We start from the raw sequence: 25,729 nt of genomic DNA on the forward strand, positions 1-25,729 counted from the left end.
TCGTGTTTGCACTTTAAATTTCATGACATACGTCAATGATAATAAACCTGTTTTTGATTCATTATGCAAGTTTGCTTCCATATTAAAACAGTACAGATCTTAATGGGGTGGTTAAATTACTGATAAGAAATCAGAAAATGAGCTCAGATCCCAGATACTGAACTTACATTCAGTTATCTCAATAAATCTATTATTAATATCATTCTGATTTCCATAACTATATGTTTGTTCAAAAACACATCTGGTTTATTAATCCCCTTTGTGAAAGGAAATCTCCCAGACAGATTCATGTGCAAGTTGAGATGGACAACAATGCGGTTGACTCATAGTTGCCTTCTGAATTGACTTGGAAAAATTTTGTGAAAACACAATAAGAATAGAGTATGACAGGACACTCAATATTGCCTGAGGGAGGGGTTCGGGAAGGACAAAGCACCCCAAGAATAGGTAATCCTGGCTAAATGAGGAAATCCGACTCACTGACCAATCAAGCAACTGACTGGCATAGCCAAACTCATAGAATTTGCTTCAGTCCAAGTCCAAGATAATTCCATCATGATCCTGGAGATCATAACACTGTAGTATATAGTTAGGAAGGAATGACCGTGAAAGTTAATACTGACTCCAATCCCCGTGAATTGTCATGGCATCAGATTCAAATCAGGCAAGTAATCCTCTTGCTCAGTTCAAACTTTTCTACTCCTCCAACTGATAAATTTTGTCTTCACAAATGGAAACACTTTATCATGTTATATGGCATTCCTTTCATTTCAATATAACTTCAGGATAGACCTAGCAGGCCTAAAATTAGGTATCCTTAAGACACTAAGGTCTGTAAGGGCTGGCTGGTGTTGTAGTGGTATCTGCACTGGACTTTGAGGCAGATGGTCCTGAGGAACTCCAGCTGGGTTCCAATCTGGGCAGCAGAAGAAAGGCCAGCCAATCTAGTTCTGCGTCTTGCCACAAAAACTCTATTGTCAACTACACTATCTGTAGGTTGACGATGGCACCCAAAAAGATGCTAAAGGCAGAAGTGGAATTATATGCCGCCACATTCTGTAACCTATAATCTAAATTTATTGATATTTTTATTTTCTTTAAGCCTCAGCTCATTTTATCTAGTTCCTTCCAGCCAAATACTTGTAGAAGAGTGATGGGAGGTAGGCTTTGGAGGGAAGGCTAATCTTGTACTCCCGGACTTCAGAAGAATGAGATGTGATTTGATTGAAACATAGAAGTTCTTAAGTGGTCTTCACATGGTGAATGTAGAGGAAGTATATCTTCTTGTAGAAGTATCTAGGATTAGGGACCAATGTTTAAAATTAAGAGAGATGCCCATTTTACTTTACTTTATTGTCACCAAACAATTGATACTAGAGCGTACAATCATCACAGTGATAGTTGTTTCTGCGCTTCCCACTCCCTTAAGTACAAATCGAAGTAAATATAATAAAAATTTAAATTATAAATCATAATTAGAAAATAGAAAAGGGAAAGTAAGGTCGTGCAAATCAGGTCCAGATATTAGGAAGGTACGGCCCAGATCCGGGTCAGGATCTGTTCAGCAGTCTTATCACAGTTGGAAAGAAGCTGTTCTCAAATCTGGCCATACGAATCTTCATGCTCCTGAACCTTCTCCCGGAGGGAAGTGGGACAAAAAGTGTGTTGGCTGGGTGGGTCTTGTCCTTGATTATCCTGGCAGCACTGCATTGGAGAGTAATGTAAATTATTTCTCTCAGAGAGTTCTAAGTTTCTGGTACCTTCAATGGCCAAAGCAGAGTCTTGGAAAATACTAAAGCAAAAATTGAACAATTCTAGCTAAACAAAGGCTGAAAAGTTATCAGAAGTAGCTGGATATGCATGCGTGAGGGAAACTATCAGATCAACCAATGGTCTCTAATTTTATTGAATGGTAAAGCATAGGGCCAAGTGATCTCTTCCTGCCCCTCATTCCTGGATTTGTTTATATAAACATTCATACCCATGAAATCATAGTTGTAAATGCATTAAAGTATATAAACTTAATATCATTTGGGCTATAATCTTTAAACATAGGAAGGCAAAATGCTGGTTTATAATACAAAAATGATGTAAAATGATTTTTATTATTTGTTAAATTTATCAGTTACAGAATTTAGAAACCACTAGCTATTTTTTTAAAAACTTCCTTTGGTGTTTTATTTCCCTGGTGTGATTTGTTGACTTTATTCTTCTTCCTTCAGGCTGACGGGGGAGCTAGAGAGAATTCCAAATGCTTTTATAATTTTGCTAATGACTTCCGGTGTTCAGCTAATCCAAGTATGCAAAGTTGAACAAAAAGGTTTTCTCTTCATCCTCACACTCCTGCAAAATCATAGTTAGTACCCAGAGTACTGAAATTCATCATTGAATCTAACATGTACAATCTTATTCCAATAGTTTACAAAAAACATAATTTCTGGAAAAAAAAGTTATTTTGGTAAGAAACTCTAAATTATATTTAAAGGAATTTGTAGATATATAATTTACTGCTTTTTTATTTAATGATTAGTGGAGTGAGGGTACTATAGCACAGAAACAGGCCCTTCAGCCTATCTAGTCCATGCTTAGCTTTCTGCCTAGTCCCATCTACTTGCAATCTGACAATCGCCCTCCATAGCACTCACATCATGTTCCTATTCAAGCTAATAATTGTCACAATTAAATCCATATTTATCTCTTCTGCTTCAAGCTCATTTCACACTCACACCACTTGCTGTATGAAAAAGCTTCCCTTCATTTCTGCTGAAATATTTCAACTTTCACCCTAGTTCTAGGACCTCTAGTTCTAGTCTTGCCCAATGTGAGGGGAAAAAGCTTGCATGCTTTCACCCTATACTCTCATAATATTGTATACCTTTGTAATACATCCCCTTATTCTCCTGTGTTCAAGGGAATAAACATGGAACTTTGAACAGAAGGGGATTGCCACCACCCACCTGATAGCTTCCAATGCACCTGAACCCAGACAATTTTGCAGATATAAGAGCTGTCTTCCGGAGAGTGAACTTGCAGAAGGCATCTGGCCTGCCGAGATGGTGTCCTTAGATCCTGTACAGATTAGTTGGTGGAGGTATTTGCAAACATTTTTACCCTTTGCCTACTTCAGTCTGAGGTTTACACCTGCTTCGAGAAGATGGCTATCATCCTGCTACCTAAGGGAAACAAGGCAATGTAATTTAGACTCTTGCCCAGTGATTCTGAAATCCACGACCACAAAGTTCTTCAAGAGGCTTGTTAGATTAGATTAGATTCAACTTTATTGTCATTGTGCCAAGTACACATACAAAGCCAATGAAATGCAGTTAGCATCTAATCAGAAATGCAAAGAAGTGTTATTTACAAAATAACTGTGACTAAAAATGTACAATGTACTGTGTATGTTAATCAAAATGGCTTCTTTGTTTTGTTAAGAGTAGGAATGCTTCTTTGTATGATAATTGCTGTCTCTCGCAGCTGCTTGGCTTTAGACTTGCTGATATCCGGATTGTATTCATTTGTTAACCAACGGGGAAATGTTATTTTGTCTTGTGGGTCTGGGAGCTGGGGGGTTTTTGCGGTCTTTTCAGGGAGTCGGGAAGAGGACGCCAAGGAAGTTGGACGTGTGCGGCACTGCTCGGTCGACCACCAGGGTGGTCCCAGGTGCAAGGACGTGGAGGTTGGTGGAAAGCGACGAGGGGTCGAGTGGTTCGATGGTTGAGCTCCAACAATATGCACTAAACTAACTGAACTCTTTTAAGTTTTGGCACCTTTTATTTTATTTTATTTTCCTTCATATATACTGTATTGTTAGTAACCTTTCAGTTCTCGTAAAATCTTTAAAGTATATTCTATAATGGTATCTGGTGTGAGTTTGATATTGTGTGTGTGTCACTGCATTAACTTGTTTTCCACAGCGTATACGGGAGGTGGGAGAGTGGCTGGAGTTCTTCCCCTAGACGTATACCTGGCCAACAGACCATGATCAGTAAGGACAGATAGCAACACCTCAACCACAGTGATTCTAAACACTGGTTCTCTTCAAGTTTGTGTCTCAGCTCCCTACTCTACTCCCTGTGCACACATGACTGCACAGTTAGATTTGACTCTGACTTCAGCCACAAGTTTTCAGATGCTATCATTGTTGTCAGCTGTATCTCAAATAACAATGAATTGGAGTACAGGAAGGAGACAGAGAGCTTAGTAGCATAGTGTCATAACAGCAACCTTTCTCTCTGTGTTAGCAAAACAAGGAGCTGGTCATTGACTTCAGGATGGTGGTGGTGGTGAATATCCTGTCTACATCAGGTTGAGAGCCTCAAGTTCCTAGGAGTGATTATCATCAACAGCCTGTCCTGGATGAACCATGTGGAATCCATGGCCAGCAAAGCTCACTGATGCTTCTACTTCCTTAGGATACTAAAGAGATTTGACATGTCCCTGTTAACCCTTACCAATTTTTATTAATGCGCCATAGAAACTATCCCATACAGCTTGGTTTGGCAACTGCCCCACTCATGGCCACAAGAAACTGTGGAGTTGTTGATATAGCCCCACAGATTGTGGAAACCAGCCTCCCTCAATGAGGGGTCAGCGGTGGAAAGGGTGAGCAGCTTCAAGTTCCTGGGCGACAGCATCTCCTGGGTCCAGCACATTGATGCAATCATAAAGAAGGCACGCCGGTGGCTATACTTCAGTGGAGGTTTGAGGAGATCTGGTATGTCACCAAAGACTTCAGCAAGTTTCCACAAATGTACGGAGGAGAGTATCCTGACTGGTTGCATCAACATCTGGTATGGAGGCTGGAATAGAATAAAAAGAGGCTATAGAGGGTTGTAGACTGTCCACCACAGGCACAACCTTTCCCACCATTGAGGACATCTTCAAAAGATAGTACATTAAAATGGTAGCATCCATCATTAAGGCCCCTCACCACCCGGGATACACTCTCTCCATCAGGGATGAGGCACACAAGCCTGAAGACCCACACTCAATGTTTTAGGAACAGCTTCTTTCCCTTTGCTATCGGATTTCTGAACCCATTAACATTACCTTGCCAGTCCTCTTTTGCACCATTATTTATCTCGTTGCAGCTTGCAGTATTTTTTATGCCTTGCACTGTACTGCTGCCACAAAAGCACCATACATTATGACATATGTCAGTGTTAATAAACGTGATTCTGATTCTCCATGGACTCTCCCCATATTTTTCACTGCCCTGCAAAACAGCCACCATAATCAAATACCTCCCTGACCCCAAACACTCTCTCTTCTCCCCAGTCCCATCAGGCAGAACCACAAAACCCTGAAAACACATACAACCAGACTGAAGGATAGTTTCTGCCTTGTGGTTATAAGAATACTTAATGATTCTGTAATATGATAAAGTGAACTCTTGACTTCACAATCTACTTTATAACGATCTTGTAAGTTACTAACTACCTCCGTTGATCTTTCTCTGTAGCTGTTACCCTTTATTCTGCATTCTGTTATTGTTTTACCCTGCACTACCTCAATACACTGAGTAATGATTTGATCTGAATGAACAGTATGGAAGCCAAGCTTTTCACTGTACCTCTGAACATGCGACAGTAATAAACAATACTAACTTGAGTTCCAGCTTGCATACTATTAGAATATGATTTCTTCCATAATGTAAGGCAGAATATTTATTTCACATCCTTGTATGCAAATACAGTGCTATACCACTGGGAGAATGTTGGTAGTTAGCATGCTAAGTTTTGTAAAGAAGGCAGACTGCTAGCAAACAGATAACCTACATGCATCAGCGCTTCGAATTCAAGTATAGTTATCTCCTTTCAATCAACTTTGATCATTTTGCCCTGATAGGGAAAAAATGCATTCCCCAGTGGTTTAATTTGTGCAATCACCACATAAGCAGGATATATCTTCTTGTCCTATATTTAAAGATCCTTTAGCAAACTGGATTAGGTAAAAAGAAACTGATGATTTTAACCCTTTTAACGACCTTAAAATATATTCTGAGGACTATGAAGTTCAACCATTTTAGTGTGAAACAGCTAAGTAATTGCACTTAGCTTTCCAGTCACTGGAAATGCTTCTCATTGTCAAGTGAGCTGATGCACCATCAATAACTCTTGGAGACGTGAGGCGAGATATAGGCTTTTATTGGCTGGAAGAAAGAACAAGCAGCAATTGACCACCACACTGCATCCTGGAGACTGAGGCCGGTGTGGTCCCCCCAATTGCCATTATACCGGGGTCCGTGGGAGGAGCCACAGGAGCAGTTGGGGGGGGGGGTGTCCAGACAGGTATATGTAGTTCACCACATGAGCACAAGATTGAGCAATGATACATCAAATTTCATAAGTAGTGAACTAATATGTCCTAACGCTCAAGGAATAACAATTTGGATGTAATATTCCAATAAGACTCTGTGTCTTTGAGGGAAGAATTGTAGTTTACTGCTTTCTGTCAGAAACCATGCTGGAAATTTAAAAGCACAATATCATAAATAAACTTTAATTCTTTATTTTTGATTTTACTGTGGATTGAAACCCTTCACTGAACATTCCATAATTTCACAGATTCTGACTTATGTTCTTTTCTTACCCTCAGGAAGTGATAAATGCTCTAATGACGGAGACTAAATGAAAGCCTGCAAGCTGATTTATCCACATGTAACCTACCACTGAACAGAAAACAATTATCAACAAAGCTTAATCTTATCATTAGTGACTTTAAATATACTTGAAGCTAATTTGCTTGAAGAGAGAATTAACTTTTGTAAGTCATACTCCTCTTGATTTAAGAGAGCATTATCACTGCACTTACAGTATTTCCAGATCAAATTCCCTTCAGGTTCTGCTTATTTCAATTCTGAAAATAAAAGCAAAGACATAACTCAGGCAAGTGGCTTCTGCTAATTTTTGATTTAAGTGAACTATGCTAAACTGAGTCAATCCTCATGTTTTTCAAGAATCTCATGTGTTAATGTGCAGTTTGGTATACAGCTGTACTAAATCACTAAATGAAACCACCTCATGGAAATCCCTGATAGAATTAATCACCTGAAACTGAAAATAGCATGTGAGAAACACGGTTCTCTGAAAAAAGTGACAAAATGGGCCTATTTCTCTCCTGTGTTGGCTCCAGTGGTTTGCAATATTGACAAAGGTAGTTTTTTTTTCTGCTGCAGACCAAGGCTTAGGAGTCTATTTAGGGTCCCTTCCAGAAATTTACCTAGACAGAATGGATCAACCTCAGCACTCTAAAAGGAGCAATTAAGACACCAAAAATGAAAAAAAAATTTACAAACTTACATTCCTTGTAGGTTAGAAGAAATACAGTAAAATGCCATGACATCACTCTCCTGCAATAGCTTCCTTCTCATTTTTTTCCCTCTCTCTCTCCCTCCCAAAGCTAATCAAGATTAACTGCTTTGTTTCTGTCGGTTGTCAGGGACAAGAGGGTGTGACTAAGAGTGAGGCAGGTAGGGAGATCTAAGAGATAGTGCTGGAGGAGCCTCAGCCCTTGAACTTGTCTGACAGGTCAGAGATTCTTGCTTCCTATGCAGATGCGAGTGGGGCTGTACAAACAATGAGCAACCTAACCATGCACGGTGGTTCAGGGAGCCATTCAAGAGTGGGGAGAGAAGAATAATGTAGTTGTAATTGGGGATAATAGAGTCAGGGGAATAGACACAATTCTCTGTTGCAAGAATTGAGAGTCCCAAAGGTTGTGAAACATGCCTGATGCCCAGGTTTAGAACATCTCATCTAAACTGCAGGGAAATTTGGAGTGGAAGGGGATATTATCCAGTTGTCATGGTGCATGTGGATACTAGTGACGTGGCGAGAACAAGGAAGGAAATTCTGCTGAAGGAGTATGTAAGAAAGGCATGGTCATGGGAGGCCTCTGCTATGTAGGTAGAGTGAGGAATCTGTGGAATGCCTATGACATAGCTTTGTAGAGCAGCTTGTGATCAAGCCCATCAGAAAAAAATTAATTCTGGATTTGGTGCTGTGCAATGAACCAGATTTGATTAGTGAGCTCAGGGCAAAGTAACCCTTAGCAGGCAGTGAACATAATATGATAGAATTCACACTGCAGTTTGAGAGGGAGAAGCTAAAATCTAAAGCCTGTGTTATCTGGAGAGATTGGATAACTGGGTCTATTTTCCCAGGAGGCTGAGAGGTTACATTGCAATGGTTTATTAAAATTATGAGAGATATAGATAAATTAGATAATGAGAGTTTGTTTCTCATGATAGGGGTGTCTAAAACTAGAGGGCACAAGTTGAGAAGGAAGAGATGATCTGCGAGATAGATTTTTCATGCAGGAAAGAATTTGTATCTGGAATGAGGTGTCAGTGGAGGCTGAAGTGAATTTAAAATTTCAATAATATTTGCATAGTATTGTAAATATAGTGTCTGATTAAGTATTCTTTGTTTCTTTAAATAATTTATTATGGGTTATATGTAAGGAACACATAAACGGCACATGTTAATATACCATCATGTCAAATGTGAGCATCTCACTTAAGAACAACTAGGAACATAAAATATCCCCGGTTCCTGTGTTTTTCTTTTGATTAGTTTCTGGCATTACGAAGCATAACAGCGGTGATGAGAAAGTTTTAAAATGAACTCAAGATGACAATCTACCTGCTGAGGTGCAGCAGATTTTTGTTTAGAAGGGGGACAGAGAGACATTTGTGTTTTAAAAAAGTGCAGCACATGTTTCCTTGTGGGGGGGGGGAGATGCAGTTGAGTTTTAAAAAAGGCAGAAAGCAGATTAAATTCACGGGCTCAAAAAATGTGAGAACCGGGTGATAATAATAAATAAATAGATAGATAGATAGATAAATAGTAGGAATGGCTGGTTACATTGAAAGACAGGTACCTATGCACAACAGATAACTGGACGACGTATGCTGAATGAATTCTGAAGCAAATTAAATAGTCAATGAAAAGTGAGTGCAATAGGTGGAACAGCATACAGTTTGCTTAGAAGTTTAACTGCTCCAACCAAGCCAGCCAAAATAAACTTTGCTGATCTCGTGAACATAATGCAGGAACATTCAGAACCAAAACCATTGTCGATTGCAGAGCATTTTAGGTTTCATAAGTGGAATCAAAAGAAAGGAGAGTCTATTTCAGCTAACGTGGCTAAATTGAAAAAATTGTCTGAGCATTGTCAGTTCAGTGATGGGCTTGATGCACTGAGAAATCATTTAGTTTGTGGAATCTTTCAAGAAAGCATTGAAATACAGTTCCTAACTGAGGCACAACTCACATTTAAAAGAGCAGTTGAAATTGCTGTATCAATGGAAACCACCACCAGAGCACAATTAAGTTGCAGTTGAGAATGAAAGTGATCATGAACAAAATTGCAATGTCTACATAGAAACTGGTCAAGCCAAACAAATTTTATTACTGTTGTGGCAGTGGCTCACATACATCAGACCCAATGCAGGTTTAAAGGCAAAACTCACAGAAAACACAACAAAGTAGGACACACTCAAAGAGCACTTGTCTGCATGCTGCTGATGAAAAATCTGATGATGATGAGAGTGATGCAAGACTAGGTAGCCTTGAGATATACCTTGTGAAAGCTAACAAGAGACAAGCAATATGGCTTACACTAGAAATGAATGCAAATTAATTAAAATAGAATTGGACACTGGCTTGGATGTTTCAGTCATTCTACAAAAAGAATTTAAAAAGCTTCAAACTGAAGCTGGCAGATATCCAACTAAGAACTTATTCTAGAGAAAAGATAACTCCTATGGGAATGACATTTGTAACAGTGAAATACAATAACCAACAAGCCACATTGGTCCTATATGTGTTAAAAACAGGAGGGTCAACATTGTGGGACTCTGGCAGAAAAATATGAACCAGATGCTGCAAGGCTGCCAAGGCACTCAGTGTTGTGTGGATTGTTACCGGTGAGGTTGACAAAGAACATCTCTAAAATCTCAAGAGAGTTTTATAAAGATTAGAAGATTATTGGCTTAGAGCATGACACAACAAGTGTAAATTCTTTAATCCAAGGATCAATTACTGTGGTCACACCATTGACACACAATAATAAATCAAGATGATTGATTGGTGGAGCAGACTTTATGGGCCAAATAGCCTAATTCCGCTCCTGTATCTTCTGGTCTTATGGCCTAAGGCACAATGCAAATAAAGTACAGTGCCAAAAACATTATCATGGAAAATGGAGACAAAGTAAACACTGCTAACTCCTATGATTAAAAGATTAAATAATTTATTTGTCACATATACATTGAAACATATAGTGAAACGTGCTGTTTGCTTCAACAAACAACACAGTCCCAGGTTGTGCTGGGAGCAACCCATAAATGTCACCATACTTCCGGCACCATCACAATTTATTAATCCTAACCCGTACATCTTTAGAATGTGGGAGAAAACTGGAGCACCCAGAGGAAACCTACATGATCACAGGGAGAACATATAAACCCCTCACAGACTGTGGCGGGAATTGAATGCACTCAGTGATTGCTGAGGCTGTAAAATGTTGCACTAACTGTTACACCCAATATCTAAGGAAAGATGAGATGGCATTTTTAAAATTTTAGTAAGATTATTAAAATGAAACCCCACAGTTTCTGGTATTTGCCCAGTGGCACAGTTGGTGGTTCTTCGGACTCACAGCTTCTGTGTGTCGAGTTTGATTTTCACTTGCAGTAATGTAAGGAGTTCTCACTTTTTCTCTCTGACAGTGTTGGTTTCCCACAGGATATGTCCATTTCCTCCAATGTCCCATATATGTGCTGATATGCCTATTAGAGTGGGTGGCCGGAGAATCAGAGAATCAAGATGAGCAAGTGTGAGAGAACAGGTTACAACAACATAAATGGAGAAATGCTATTGATCTGTGAGCTGGCATAAAGAAATATGTGAAATACTGCTCTTTTCAAAAAGTGCCAAGACAAAATGGCACCCATTTTTTGCTTTTTACTAGAAACTCCATTTGCGTAACTTGATATAAAGGTACATCATAGGTAAAGCACTTCCCACCACTGAGCACATCTATACAGAGTGCTGGTGTAGGAAAGCAACAGCCATCATCAGGGAACTCCACATCCCAGGTCATGCTCTCTTCTCACTGCTGCTATCAGGAAGAAGGTACAGGTGCCTCAGGACTCATATCACCAGGTTCAGGAACAGTTATTTCTTCTTAATAATAAGGCTTTTAAACCAAAGGGAATAACTTCAATCAACTTCACTTGCTCCAACATTGAACTATTTCCACAACCTCTGGACTCACTTCCAAGGACTTTTCATCTCATGTTCTTAATGTTTATAGCTTATTAATATTATTATTATTTCCTCTATTTTGTATTTGCTCAATTTGTTGTCTTTTGCACACTGGTCATCTGCCCTGTTAGGTGTGGTCTTTCAGTCATCATGGTTATTGGTTTTACTAAATAGGTAGGCCTCCGTTAGTCTCGATAGACCATGGATTTGCACCTTGGAAAGTTTCCAGGGCATGAGCCTGGGCAAGGTTCTTTTTTATGGAAGATCAGCAGTTGCCCAAGCCGCAAGTCTCCCCACTCCACACCACCGATGTTGTCCAAGGGAACGGCATTAGGATTAGGGCATAAGGGCATTAAAGCCTGGCACCGGTGTCATCGCAGAGCAATGTTTGGTTAAGTGTCTTGCTCAAGGACACACACACAGCCTCAGCCAAGGCTTGAACTAGCGACCTTCAGATCACTAGACGAAAGCCTTAACCATTGGCCACATGCCAACACTTTTACTAAATATGCCCACCAGAAAACAAATTTCAAGATCCAATATGTACTTTGATAATACATTTACTTCAAACTCTGAAAATAAGGGCACACATTTTAAATTGAGTATTGTGGCATAAGCACTTTCCTCATCTAAAGGAATTTTACCCATGTTAGGTAACTAATAAACATACTCAAACCAAAAACCAATAATTTTACTTTACAGATTAATGTAATTAATAACATGATATATTCTCAGTCTCCCCGTAGGGTCGCAACCTTGGGAATGGTCGGGGAACTTGCGTGTCTCATTGACCCTGAGAGCTATGCCGGCAGGAGATTCATCTCCTGGTAGGGTCATCCAAGCTGGACAGAAGGGTAGAGACCAGACTAAGAGCGATCCACTGGTCCTTCAGGTTTGGGGTTTGGGGTTGGGCACAGGGCTAACAACCCAGTCCCGGAAAAAGATTTTTGTTACGGAAACAGCAACAGAAGGAATCAAAACTACTAGGTGTGATGGGCTTCCAGAGTCATCCGTAGATACTTGTATGAATGTCAGTGGTGAAAGTTGAAAGGAAGTCACTGACAGGAAGACGGAAGTTCTGAACGGCAAATGTAGGACCAAGATAGAATTTTGAAATGTGCCAAAGAGGCAGATGTTGATCTTGACATTAGTGTTGAACTACCAACCAAAGAAGAAATCATTGCAGCCATTAGATCGCTCAGAAATGGAAAAGCCTCTGACCAAGATAACCTCAGTGCAGAACTGTTCAAGGCAGGCCCAGAACTTGCAGCCAAAATACTCCTGCCACTCTTTATAGCCACATGGGAAAGGAAGAAGATACTGGACAACTGGTTAGATTTCCAAAGAAAGGCACACTGAGAAATTGTAGCAATTGGCATGGTATCACACATTTGTCAAATCCAAGCAAGATCTTGGCAAAGTATGTCAGATGCAGTAGATCGACAACTCAGAAAGGAGCAGGTAGGATTTCGGAAAGGTAGGGGATGTTTGCACTGAGTAACATCATCGAGCAGTGTACAGAGTGGCAGAGACAGCTCTACATCAACTTTGTGGATTTCAAGAAAGCCTTCAATAGCATCCACAGAGAAAGCCTTTGGCATATACTGCGCATGTACGGGATCCCGCAACAGATAGTTCTTCTCATTAAGAATTTTTATGCCAACTTTAAATGTAGAGTTGGAAACAGTGATTAAAGCTTTTAAGTGAAAACAGGAGTGAGACAAGGATGTGTGATGTTGGCACTCCTCTTTAACGCTGCCATTGATTGGGTGATGCAGCGAACAACTGGAGATCAGACAAAAGGCATACGATGGACCCTCTTCTCAACATTGGAAGACCTTGACTTTGCTGATGACCTGGTTCTGGTCTCCCACACTCACCAACACATGCAAGAAAAAACATTGACCTCAGTGATTTTGCTCAGCAGATTGTCCTGAAGATTAGTCTGAAGAAAACGGAGGTGATGACGTGGAACATCTCAAACCCCTCAACAATCCAAGTGAATGGAGAAGACCTTTCTACAACAGAGGAGTTCACCTACCTGGGCAGCACTGTCAGACACGATGGAGGAGCAGGCAACAACATCAAGAACAATCTAAGCAAGGCCAGAAATGCCCTCAGAATGCTCAGCAACATATGGAGGTCCCAACAGTACAACATCAGGACCAAGCTAAAATTGTATCAGAGCTGTGTTCTTTCTACCCTCCTCTATGGATCAGAATGCTGGAGAATGACAGGAAGTGAACTCACTAAGTTGTCAGTCTTCCACACAAAAAACCTGAGAAGAATCTTAAGAATATTCTGGCCAAACATCATCTCAAATGATGAACTACTTGCTCAATGCCATCAAGACAGCATTGAAACCATCCTCATGAGAAGGTGATAGAGCTGCATTTGGCATTTGCTTAGAAGGGAATCTGATAACATCATACGTATAGCCCTCCATTGGACGCTAGAAGGAAAGAGGAAAAGAGGAAGACCCAAAAATACCTGGTGTCGAACTGTAGAGGGAGAGCTGAAGACCCTGAACTACACCTGGGGTACCATTCAGAAGCTAGCCCAAAACAAACAGGAGTGGAGGACCTTCGTTGCTGCCCTACATGCCACTGGGCATAACGGGCAGTAAGTAAGTAAGTATTCTCAGTATTTCAGCAATACGAGGTTACAAACTGAAAGCATCTTTTCTGGTGACTAATATACGAGTAACACTTACTGGCATTTATATTTTGCTTACCACTTTTTGAATACAATTGGTCACGATAATAAAAATCATATCTGCATACCTAAAACTTGAGTTTTGGTGTTTATTTTCTCCTTGGCTATTTTCTTCTGTTCTATACTCAAAAAAATGTTGAGAATCTTATGTGCTGACTGATATCACATTCAAACCCAATCTTGATCAGTGTATCTACCTACAGACACACCCACTTTCAACTATTTTGCCAGAATGCATTGAGGCTAGCACGAAAACTATATTTTCCGCAATTCGTTTAACCTCATGAATAGAGGCCAATTGAAGCATTTTTACTGTTGTTCTGGTATGATACAGATAACTCAGCACAGACTGCATCAAATCTAGATATTTCCTGCTTATGGGTCATAAATTAATACAAACCGTTTGTAGATAAACATGCAGAGCTACCATGGAAGTGCCAGGTGAACAATATCTCTTATGTTTTGTTTTGAAACATAGTGAACATGCAAATTGCTAAAAATTGAACTAGTAAGCAAAAGATAAAGACAGAATGGCATGTAGATTAAAATATGTGTAATTTTCATCTTGTTAAATAGTACTCCTAACTTTGAGTTGTATGGTTGAAGTTCTAGTCCAGAGAATTGAACAGAAAGGCTTATGTTCACTCTTCTGTACAGAAAATAGGGAGTTCAATATCACTAGAAATACTGACTTCTAAACAAAACTTTAAACAAAGCCTTATCGACTCTTTTAGTTGGATGTAAGTGATCAAAAACTAGTTAAATTTTTGTCTCTTGCATCCTTGCTAATATCTATTACTAAACGTCACTAAAAAACTGGTCTTCATTACAAAGCTATTTGTTGGTGCTTGCTTTGAATAACCTGATGGTTGATTTCACATACTCAGATCTTTTTTGCCTTGGCTATCAATGCTGAGGGTTGCCCTGTTGACACAATGATTCCATCTCTCTATGATATATTTTAAAATTTACCACTCTGGTTGCCAAGTCCAGAAAAAAGTAAAGACACAGGACAAGGTGACTGTAGAGGTGGTGTAAAGGACAAAGAGTCGTGTGTGGAGATTTCCATGTGCCACTCTCCCCTGCCAAACACACACTGCTTTCTGCAATCTGTGTTTCACGGAGACATTGCTCTCTGTGGACAAGCTGGATACATTGGTAAGACTTGAGGACTTTACAATCCATTGTATAGATTGGTCTGCTGATTCTTAAGAGGACAAAAGGTGGGAGGTCTGTGTTTCATAAACACTTCATGGTGCTTGGATGTAGTGGTCTTGTCACATTTTTGTTCCCCCAACTTGGAACATATAATGATTAAATGCTGATCATTCTAGTTACCAATAGAGTTCTCCTTCATGACCACAGTTTACATATCATCACAGGCCGATGTTAAGTAGGCACTCGAGGAATGAGTACAGTCATCAGCGAACAAGAAACAGACTACCCAACATTGCTGGAGACTTCAATAAGGCTTGTTTTGAAAAAGAGCTTTGTCCAGCTATTATCAACATATCACCTGCAGCACAAGGGGTCCCAGCACACTCAACCACTGTTATACTACAATTGGAATGCCTATCGTTGCATCCCTAGTCCGCATTTTGAAATCTGATCATTTGACTGTCCTCCTCCTACCTGTATACAAGCAGAAACTAAGGAGCAAAGCTCCAGAAGCAAGGACAACAAAGAAGTGGTTGTGGGAGGCAGAGGAGCGGCTATGCGATTGCTTCGAGTCAGTGGGCAGGGACGTATTCAAGGATTCATCAGGGCATCTGAACGAATACACCATCATTGTCACAGACTTTATAAAAAGAGATGAGTGAGTCCCCACAAAATCATTCAGAATTTTCCCCAACCAGAAGTCCTGGATGAACCATGAGATTGGCAGCCTACTGAGGGCCAGATCAATGGCATTCAAGTCTGGCAACCAAGTAAAATACAAGATGTCCAGGAACAATCTCTGGAAAACCATGGAAAACAGCTGGTTGAGTATTTAAAACTGTGCTGACCAACTGGCTGGAGTGTTCACTGATATCTTTAACCTCTTTCTTTAGCAGTCTGAGGTATTCACCTTCTTCAACAGGCTTAAATTATACTGGTGCCCCAGAAGAACTTCAAAAACTGCCTCAATAACGGTCATCCAGTAGTACATACATCCACTGTGATGAAATGCTTTGAGAGGTTGGTGATGAAACATCAACATCTGGACAGTGAAGATGCAGCATACTCTTCATTGACAACAACTCAGCATTCAATACTATCGTTCCTTCAAACCTAGCCAATAGTCTTCAAGATCTAGGCCTCAATACCTCCTTGTTTAACTGGATCCTTAATTTCCTCACTTACAGACCCTAGTCAGCTTGGATTGGCAACAACATCTTCTCCATGATCACCATCAGCACAGGCACACCACAGAGCTGTGTGCTTAGCCCCTTGCTCTGTTAGCTTTATACTTCGACTGTGAGGCTGAGCAAAGCTCCAGTGCCATATACAAGTTTGCTGACGAGACCACTGATGTTGGTTGAATCAAAGGTGGTGAAGAATCAGTACATGGGAGGGAGAGATTGAAAACATGGCAACACAACAACCTCTTACTCAATGTCAGCAAGACCAAGAAGCTGATTATTGACTAAAAGAGGAGGAAAGCAGGGTCCATGAACCAGTTCTCCTCAGGGGAATCAGAAGTGGAGAGGGTCAGCAACTTTGAGTTCCTCATTTCAGAGGATCTGTCCTGGGCCCAGCACCTAAGTGTAATTACAAAGAAACCATGGAGGCGCCTCTACTTCCTTAGCTGGCAACTGATTAGTAACCAGAACCATGATGCAACACCTTTATTAGCACATAGAATAATGTTTATTTGAAAGGTATTTGTGCAGTTTAAATTGCTTCACCAAACACATCATAGTGCTTATCAATTTCTGCAAATTACTGCTATTAATAAAATGTCAATCAACAAATTTGTCTGTCTTGCCTGTAATACTTTCAAGTTCATTCTGCAATTAGGTAATGCCATATCTACACTAAACCTCCAAGGGGACCACAACCTTATCATAGAGTTTGGAGACGTCTGCCCCAGTGACCCAGAGGGCTATGTTGGCTGGAGTCAGGGCTTTATGCTTTGGCTCTTGGTAGGGTCACCCTTGCCAAACAGGTGAAAGGGTAGAGGCCAAACTATTAGTGGTCCACCGGTCCTCCAGATTTGGGGGTTCAGCTCAGGTCCAACAACCCTGACTGGTAAATCAAAATTGTTACGGAAACAGCAGTGAAGATATCTTCTACATCTGAGTGTGATGGTATTCCTGAATCTCCACCTGGGACTTGAATGACTGACAATAGTGAAATCCAAGAGGAAGCTACTGATATGATGAAGGAAGCTCTGAACACCACCAGAGATGGAGGACCTTCATTGCTGCCCTAAATAGCAGCAGCATAATGGGCAGTAAGTACTTCACATCTACACTAAAAGAACATTGAAGTTACTTCATTGCTTTTAAACCTCACAAGGACATCCTGAAGCAGAAATGAAAGGCATTAAAAGGTATTATTTTTAGGTTGGTTCATTATCAATTTATATGCACAATGCCCAAAGGACCGTAATATTTTCATTTTCATTTCTCCTTTGTTACTTGATGAATAGAGTCCTGCAGCATAAGGGTTTATCAAAATCACATACCGTATAAAATTACCCAAAATTACACACCAAGTAAAAATAGAATGTTACATTTTATTTAATTCTTAAGTAGAGCATTAAATATGAGTGTATTTAAATTTATGTTTGCTTTCAGTTCATTACTGTTCATTCACCTGTTGTCAAAGGGTAAGATTTATCTTTCCCTCTGCCACCAACATTGTATTTTACAAGGATAATTAAACAGGAGAAAGATTTAACAACCATTAAAACAGACATAATAAAAAACTCTACTGTTTACACTTTCTCATTCTCAAAGCTAAAATAGAATGATGAAAGTAAATGTCAGTTCCCATCAAAATTCTGAGCCCCATACATATGATGGATGTTCTCTATGTGTTATGAATGTGCAGCAACTCTGAGGGGCCGAAGGGTACAAAGTCGCCCCCTCCTTTTTGAGAATCACAAGATCACTATTAATTCGGGTCTGGGACCCAGGAAATGAGAGAGAGACGTCCAGAATACACAGGGTTTGGAATGCGTCCTGGCCTCAGCGAAACGGAACCATTGATAACGGCTATTGTCTCTTGGAGACAGAATTATGTATTGAATACTGTACTATTCATTGAAACCCCTCAGGGGACAACCAGAGTCGGCTGGTTGAGGGATTGCATCATCCCAACCTGATTGACATCTGAGACCCTGTGAGTAAGGATAAAAGAGGGTCTGGGGAACAACCCCTTTAGATGCACCAGGAGAAACGCTGGAAATCCAGTGACAGTGTTTTATAGCAAAAGCCAGTGGGGCTCGTGTGCGTCCTCCCTTGCCTGGGTTGGCGGGCTCACCACGGATGAATGGTTTAGCTAAAGGAGAGGCCACAAGTGAATGGCCACACCAACGAGACTCTGACGGATCGAAATCATAAAAGGAAAGCCGGAAAGTTTTTTCTCCAAAATCTCTCTCTCTCTCCCACCATTGCAACACAGTGGTCCCCAAAGGCTGCAGCCTACATGAACTGAGTGAACTTTATATTTCCATCGGACAATACATTATCCCCTAGACGACGATAGAGCTGATTTCTTATTATTATTATACCCGCACTTTTAGATTTAGCATTGACGACGTATATTATCTGTATATTTACATTGATATTTATTTTTGTGTATTTTTACTAATAAATACTGGTAAAAATAGTATCATCAGACTTCAACGGACGTCTCCATCTTTGCTAGTAAGTGACCCAGTTACAGGGTTTGTAACAACGTGGGGGCTCATCCGGGATTTGACACCAAATTGGAGGGCCAGTAAATCGGGCTTTTAAGTCCAAACTTGGATCTGGTTGCGTGGGTAACCAGACGGGAAACCAGCAAAGATGGACATTGACGAATTTATAGAAAACCCGACTCTGGAGGCGCTAGAGGCTGCCACAAAGTCGGACTTGATAAATATTGCGAGAGGACTAAATCTCGCAGAGGTGAGGTTGTCGATGAAAAAGCAGGAGGTGCGGAGGGCCATAACTTAGTATTATATTGTGAAGAATGTGTTTTCAGCTGAGGTATTGGAAAATATCCCTGAAAACTTACCAGCTAGTGGGACGGCTCAGTTAGAGTTGGAGAAATTAAGGTTGGAACATGAAATTAAGTTAAAACAGCTGGAAGCAGCTGAAAAGGAAGAAGAAAGAGATGAAAAGGAAAAAGAAAGCGCTGAAAAGGAGAGGGAAAGAACTGAGAACCAAAGGGAGAAGGAGAAACAGAGGCAACATGACTTGGACATGGAGAAGTTAAGGCAAGAGCGAAGAGCTCAAGGGTCAGACCGAGAGGAGCAGTTTAATGTTAGTAGGGAGTTTAGGTTAGTACCTCCGTTTGAGGAGACGGATGTTGATAGTTATTTCTTGCATTTTGAGAAGGTGGCAGTGAGTCAGAAGTGGCCCAAAGATCAGTGGGTGGCGTTGTTACAAAGTGTGTTAAAAGGGAAGGCACAACGGGCATATGCGGCATTGTCCATGGAGGAGGAGGAGTCTGAGAATTATGAGAAAGTAAAGGAGGCCATTCTTCAGACCTATGAATTGGTACCTGAAGCGTATAGAAAAAAGTTCAGAAATTTAAAGAAAGGGTGGAATCAGACGTATGCAGAGTTTGCCTATGAGAAGGGTGTGCTCTTGGATCGTTGGTGTGCAGTAGAAATGGTGGAAGAAGATTTTTGGCATCTCAGGGAGTTAATTCTGATTGAGGAATTTAAATGTTGTGTTTCGGATGATATCCGGATGTATTTGAATGAGAAGCCGAATAAGACCATATCTGAATTTGCTAGGTTCGCAGATGAATATGCCCTAACCCACAAGACAAAGTTTTCCTCGAATAAAAGTTACCAGAGAGACCGTGGGAACGGTAGAGAAAGCCCACCGACTGAGGCAGAGATCCCGCCGGGAGCTAGTGGTAAAATTAAGGAGGAAGAAAGGCAAGTCGGCAGGAGAGGTCCTGGCTTGACCTGTTTTAATTGTGGAAAGGTGGGTCATATTGCATCTAAGTACCTTGCTCCGAGGAAGGAGGTAGGAAAAGGGAGAACAGCAGTCACTACAGGATGTGTTGTGGTGATCAGTAAATCGACAAGAAAGCCCCAGGGAGACAGAATACGAGAGGGGTCTGAGAAATTTATTTCAGAAGGAACCGTGTCTGTGAAAGAGGGAGACACACCAGTTCCAGTGTGGATCTGGAGAGACACGGGAGCTGAGCTGTCATTGATTCGCAGTACGGTACTAGATTTTGGTCGCGAGACTGGAGAGGTAGCTTTGAGAAGCATAGGAAAAGGGACAGAAGCAGTACCCTTGCATAGGATCATTATAAATTGTGAGCCGGTACCTGGACCCATTGAAACAGGGGTGCGATCAGAATTTCCGAGAACTGACGTAGACATCCTCCTGGGTAACGATTTAGCTGGTGGTGAAGTTTGGTCAGCCATGGAGCTGACGAGCCAGCCTGTAAGTGTTGAGGACCCGCCCCTAGATTCCAAGATCTATCCCGCATGTGTGACCACTCGCAGCATGTCGGAAAAGGCAGCTGAGAAAGAGACCAGTTTAAATCAGGCCAGTATCGATTTGGCCGAGACGTTTTTACCGACCCTGTACCAAGAGGAGTTAGAGGGTGGTAAGACGGAGAATAGGAAAGTGAAAGAGAGTAAGGGAGAGGATGTAGTCCTGCCCTTAGCCAGGAGGAAATTTATAGAGGGACGGAGTAAAAATGAGGAACAGATAAGGCTGTTAGAAGGTCCAGGGTTGGACATGGATGATCTGTCTGGTTTGGCAGAACTGTTTGAAGAAGTTGAAAATTCTAAAGGTGTTCCCGATAATGAAATGAGGGCAGTCCTCGATGAAAAGGATGCCATTACCTTGAAGAAGTCTGCTGGGTTGGCAGATGAGGTTGTTTCAGCCCGCAGGGTTGAGTTTACTCTGGAAGGGAGTTGCCCAGAGAGTAACTGGGAGGATCAGGGGAACTTAGAATTTGAAAAGGGTACGGGTATTGAAAGCCTGGAAGAGGCAGATGTCCCATTTGAGTGTGTTCAAGATGTGGATGCACGTGGTACTGAACCTAGTAATGGAACTCAGAAAAAGTCTGAGGTATTTGATTCAGTTGAAAAGGAATGCAGTCCTTGTGGGTCAGATGGACTTAGTTCAGTGAAGAAAGGGTTAACCGTGGTACAAGTGGGAAGTGAGAATTCCCAGTTGTTTGTGTTCGAAGGTGTGTTAAAAGTTAGTGAGGAGATAAAAGATGGTGGGGTGAATATTATTATTGAAGGGAAAGGGAAGAGTGTAGTTCCTAAACTGAATGAAGAAAATTTAAAGTCTGGATTGATGTCAGAAGCAGTAACCAGGCTACAGGGACAATGGCTTGGTAACACGGTGCCTGCGAATCAATTACAGGTTGATTTGGAATGTAAATCAACCCACAAGGTAATGCCATTACCTTGAAGAAGTCTGCTGGGTTGGCAGATGAGGTTGTTTCAGCCCGCAGTGTTGAGTTTACTCCAGAAGGGAGTTGCCCAGAGAGTAACTGGGAGGATCAGGGGAACTTAGAATTTGAAAAGGATACGGGTATTGAAAGCCTGGAAGAGGCAGATGTCCCATTTGAGTGTGTTCAAGATGTGGATGCACGTGGTACATCCCTTCAATAATGTAAATAGCTCCACACGCTATTGTTATTCAAGAGTATGCTGTGAAGAGGCAGAATTTGAAATGCTGTTTGGACAAAGAGGGATCGCTTGCAGATCTTAAATTGAAAACTAATAGAATGAAGGGTCCTGAAGATAAAATTAACGACTTGCTTAAAAATAAAGAATTGTGTGGAGATTCAGCCAATGGGCTACGTTTGGGAAACCTTGTTGATAAAATAACTCCACTGAAAGGAGCATGCAAAAGCCTATTCCATACTGGTGCACAAGTTAACCACGTGGGAGTTAACTGGAAAAGGGGCGACAGTTGATGGGATGTCATTTTAAATAACAGGATCCAGTTTTAAGGGATTTTGACAAAGCATGTAACTAATAAAGACAACCCCATGGAAGATTGACTGTTAAGTTTGAAAGTAAAATAAAGATTAGTATTTGCATGAACTTTTGTAATATACACGTACGCTAAGATCACAACTCTTTAGTTTTTGTTTGCTGAAGAAAAGGGGAAAAAAATAGGTGGTTATTAAATTGGAGTCTAATGCTACAAGAATTTATTAAGGTACAAGATGTTAAGATATTAAAGGAAGTGACAATGTAATCGCTAACTGTTTAGATGCTGAATTGAATGTATAACTGTATTACTCTGTAGTGAAAAAAAAACTCTTTTGTATTGTGTTAGATTCTGAAATCCTGTAAGACTCTGTATTAATTAATTTTTACCTGTGGTAAAAATCTTAGAAGGACAGGGGTGTTATGAATGTGCAGCAACTCTGAGGGGCCGAAGGGTACAAAGTCGCCCCCTCCTTTTTGAGAATCGCAAGATCGCTATTAATTCGTGTCTAGGACCCAGGAAATGAGAGAGAGACGTCCAGAATACACAGGGTTTGGAATGTGTCCTGGCCTCAGCGAAACGGAACCATTGATAACGGCTATTGTCTCTTGGAGACTGAATTGTGTATTGAATACTGTACTATTCATTGAACCCCCTCAGGGGACAACCAGAGTGGGCTGGTTGAGGGATTGCATCATCCCAACCTGATTGACATCTGAGACCCCGTGAGTAAGGATAAAAGAGGGTCTGGGGAACAACTCCTTTAGACGCACCAGGAGAAACGCTGGAAATCCAGTGACAGCGTTTTATAGCAAAAGCCGGTGGGGCTCATGTGCGTCCTCCCTTGCCAGGGTTGGCAGGCTCACCACGGAAGAATGGTTTAGCTAAAGGAGAGGCCACAAGTGAATGGCCACACCAACGAGACTCTGATGGATCGAAATCATAAAAGGAAAGCCGGCAAGTTTTTTCTCCAAAATCTCTCTCTCTCTCTCCCACCATTGCAACACAGTGGTCCCCAAAGGCTGCAGCCTGCATGAACTGAGTGAATTTTATATTTCCATCGGACAATACATTATCCCCTAGACAACGATAGAGCTAATTTCTTCTTGATTATTATTATACCCGCACTTCTAAATTTAGTATTGACGATGTATATTATCTGTATATTTGCATTGATATTATTTTTGTGTATTTTTACTAATAAATACCGGTAAAAATAGTATCATCAGACTTCAACGGACGTCTCCATCTTTGCTGGTAAGTGACCCAGTTACGGGGTTCATAACTTATGTAAATTGCCAAGATATGACTACATCTTATGTCATAAGTACCACCTTCTGAAAGTTGAAACAGAGTCAACTGTTTTGAAGCAGAGATCCAAATCCTCGAGTGTATATCAGAAATTATAACTTGTCTCAATAACAAAATGAAAAAGAAATTCTAGTTCATCCAACAATACTTAATTCTGTACATGTTTTACTGCTGATTGTTGAAAGACTTTTTTTTAAAAAATGTTTAGGTTCCTTAAGGCCATGGCGTGGGGGAGATAAGCTCCCACTACCTATTAAATGCTCCCAATGGCATGCATCTCAAATAGCGTCTGACAACCAACTTCAGCTCTTGGCCTTCACATTTGGCTTACTAAGCCCACAGAACCATTTTTACCAACAGGAGAGGAGTAAAGGCAGGTTACTGGCACCTTAAAACCAGTCGCTTCAGGTAGATGGGGCTCAAAAGTTCTAGTTGGCAGCTCATCTCAGAGAAGGAAAACTCTGTTCTCAAACCTCTACTGCCTTGTGGCTATACCCACTCAAGGGGAAGATTTCGGCTGTAATCCCCAAGGAAAGATCTGGAGCCAGAGTCCCTAAGGCAGTCCTACGTTGAGTTCAATGCTGAATGGCAACTCCTGCTGTTTGTTTGGATTTGTCAGCTGCATGAAGAGAGGCAACAGCCTGCTCTCCGTATCATACTGCCCTGGCTTGCCTATCATGTAAACAGCTAGGACACATATCCAAGGTTGACCCCAACCAATGGAGGCCTCAGAGGCAGATTTTAAATTTGGTTTATATTTTTTTAATTTATTTTAACATTAGATTGTCAAGGGATCTTTTACATTGAGAGTTAGGAACTGTTTCTTCTGCATGGGGAAATTACAGAACAAGGGATTTAATCTGTAAAAAAAAATAGACCATGCTCTTCACTAGAGTAAGTTTGGAGCTCTTTTCTGTTAATCTCTCCCAGATGTAAACTTGACAAAGGAAATTACAGATAATTTTGATGGATACAAGTTCCTTTGGATTCATCATCTACGTGAAGGGGGGTGCCTTGCGCATCTAATTGTACTGCCTTGGCTTGTGTATCATGTGGACAGCTGGGATGCAACATCTACTGTCGACCCTGACCAACAAAAGGGCTCAGCTGTAATGGTAGCGCAGGCTAAAATAGCTGATAAATTGCATATTTTAAGATTCCACAAGCCAAGGAACAAATTACATCAACTGTTAGATGGTGTTGTTTGAGGGTCAAATGTTTGAATTCAATAGTACCATTGACTCTTGCATCCATCTGATTACACAGATGTTCTGTAAGCATCTCATTTGAAAGATGACCCCACTGGACATTGCGACAGTCCCTCACCATTGCACTTAAGCATAACCCTTAATTGTGATCAAATCTCTGGATTGGATTGTTGATCTCACAAAAAATGTGTTAACATCTTGCGTATTTCCTTCATTGTATAATTATTGATGTGGCAACTAGTAAACCCTGTTATGCAGCTAATATTCAATTTGATTTTAAGAGTGCCAGCAAGAAAATCATCAGTGCCCTCCCAACCGTTACCATTTAATAAATCATGAGTGCCCTTGTCAATCCTTGTTTCAATATTTTACTACCACCATCGGGCAGGAGGACAAGTTCCTCAGGTCCTGCACCACCAAACTCAGAAACAGTTATTACCTTACATCCATCAGGTTCCTGATCCACTGTGGATAACTTCATTCACCTTACGCTGAACTGACTTCACAACCTATAGACTCACTTTCAAAAACTCTATAACTCATGCTCTCTGTATTATTTATTTATGATATTGAGCTTTTAAAGAAAAGGATTACAAAAGCTACAACCAACTTCACCATCCTCCCTGCCACGGGGGAAATTTTTAAGAGGCGATGCCTCAAAAAAAGTGAGATCCTTCTTTAAAGAGATCCTCTTACTATCTTTTCTTTCAGTTAGTCTTGACGAAGGGTCTCGGCCTGAAACGTCGACAGTGCTTCTTCCTATAGATGCTGCCTGGCCTGCTGTGTTCTACCAGCATTTTGTGTGTTGCTCCCTCTTTGCCTTATCAGGGGCCTGAGGATCTTGGTCACGACCTCAGAATAGAAGATTTTTGACACTTTGCACTACAATGGGCTTTTTTTTGTTCTATTTGTGTTCTTTCTTCCATAATTTGGAAAATTTGTTTTTCTTTGCCTCCAAAGCACCTCGAACCTGCTGGTTCAGCAACTTTATCCCCTGGTGAATCCGCCCACCTTCGCCAACAGAGTACGGCCTCGCCAATCAGGGAGAGGCGCTCATCAGCCAATCAAGAGGCGAAGAAGAAAAAAAAATGAAACCGCTCAA

The 25,729-nt window shown here is 40.9% G+C and overlaps 1 long non-coding RNA gene across 1 annotated transcript; it reads right to left on the reverse strand.

Annotated features, from left to right (window-relative positions):
* Positions 1-1,511: 1,511 nt before the first annotated feature.
* LOC132380030 (uncharacterized) lies at positions 1,512-25,582 on the reverse strand. The gene is made up of 3 exons (XR_009507617.1): positions 25,324-25,582; positions 2,958-4,799; positions 1,512-1,704 (listed from the first exon to the last, which is right to left on the reverse strand). It is a non-coding gene; the product is annotated as an uncharacterized LOC132380030 (long non-coding RNA).
* Between the last annotated feature and the right edge of the window lie 147 nt (positions 25,583-25,729).

Source organism: Hypanus sabinus, chromosome 23 (assembly GCF_030144855.1).
Source record: "Hypanus sabinus isolate sHypSab1 chromosome 23, sHypSab1.hap1, whole genome shotgun sequence".
In the NCBI taxonomy this organism is placed as follows: Eukaryota; Metazoa; Chordata; class Chondrichthyes; order Myliobatiformes; family Dasyatidae; genus Hypanus; species Hypanus sabinus.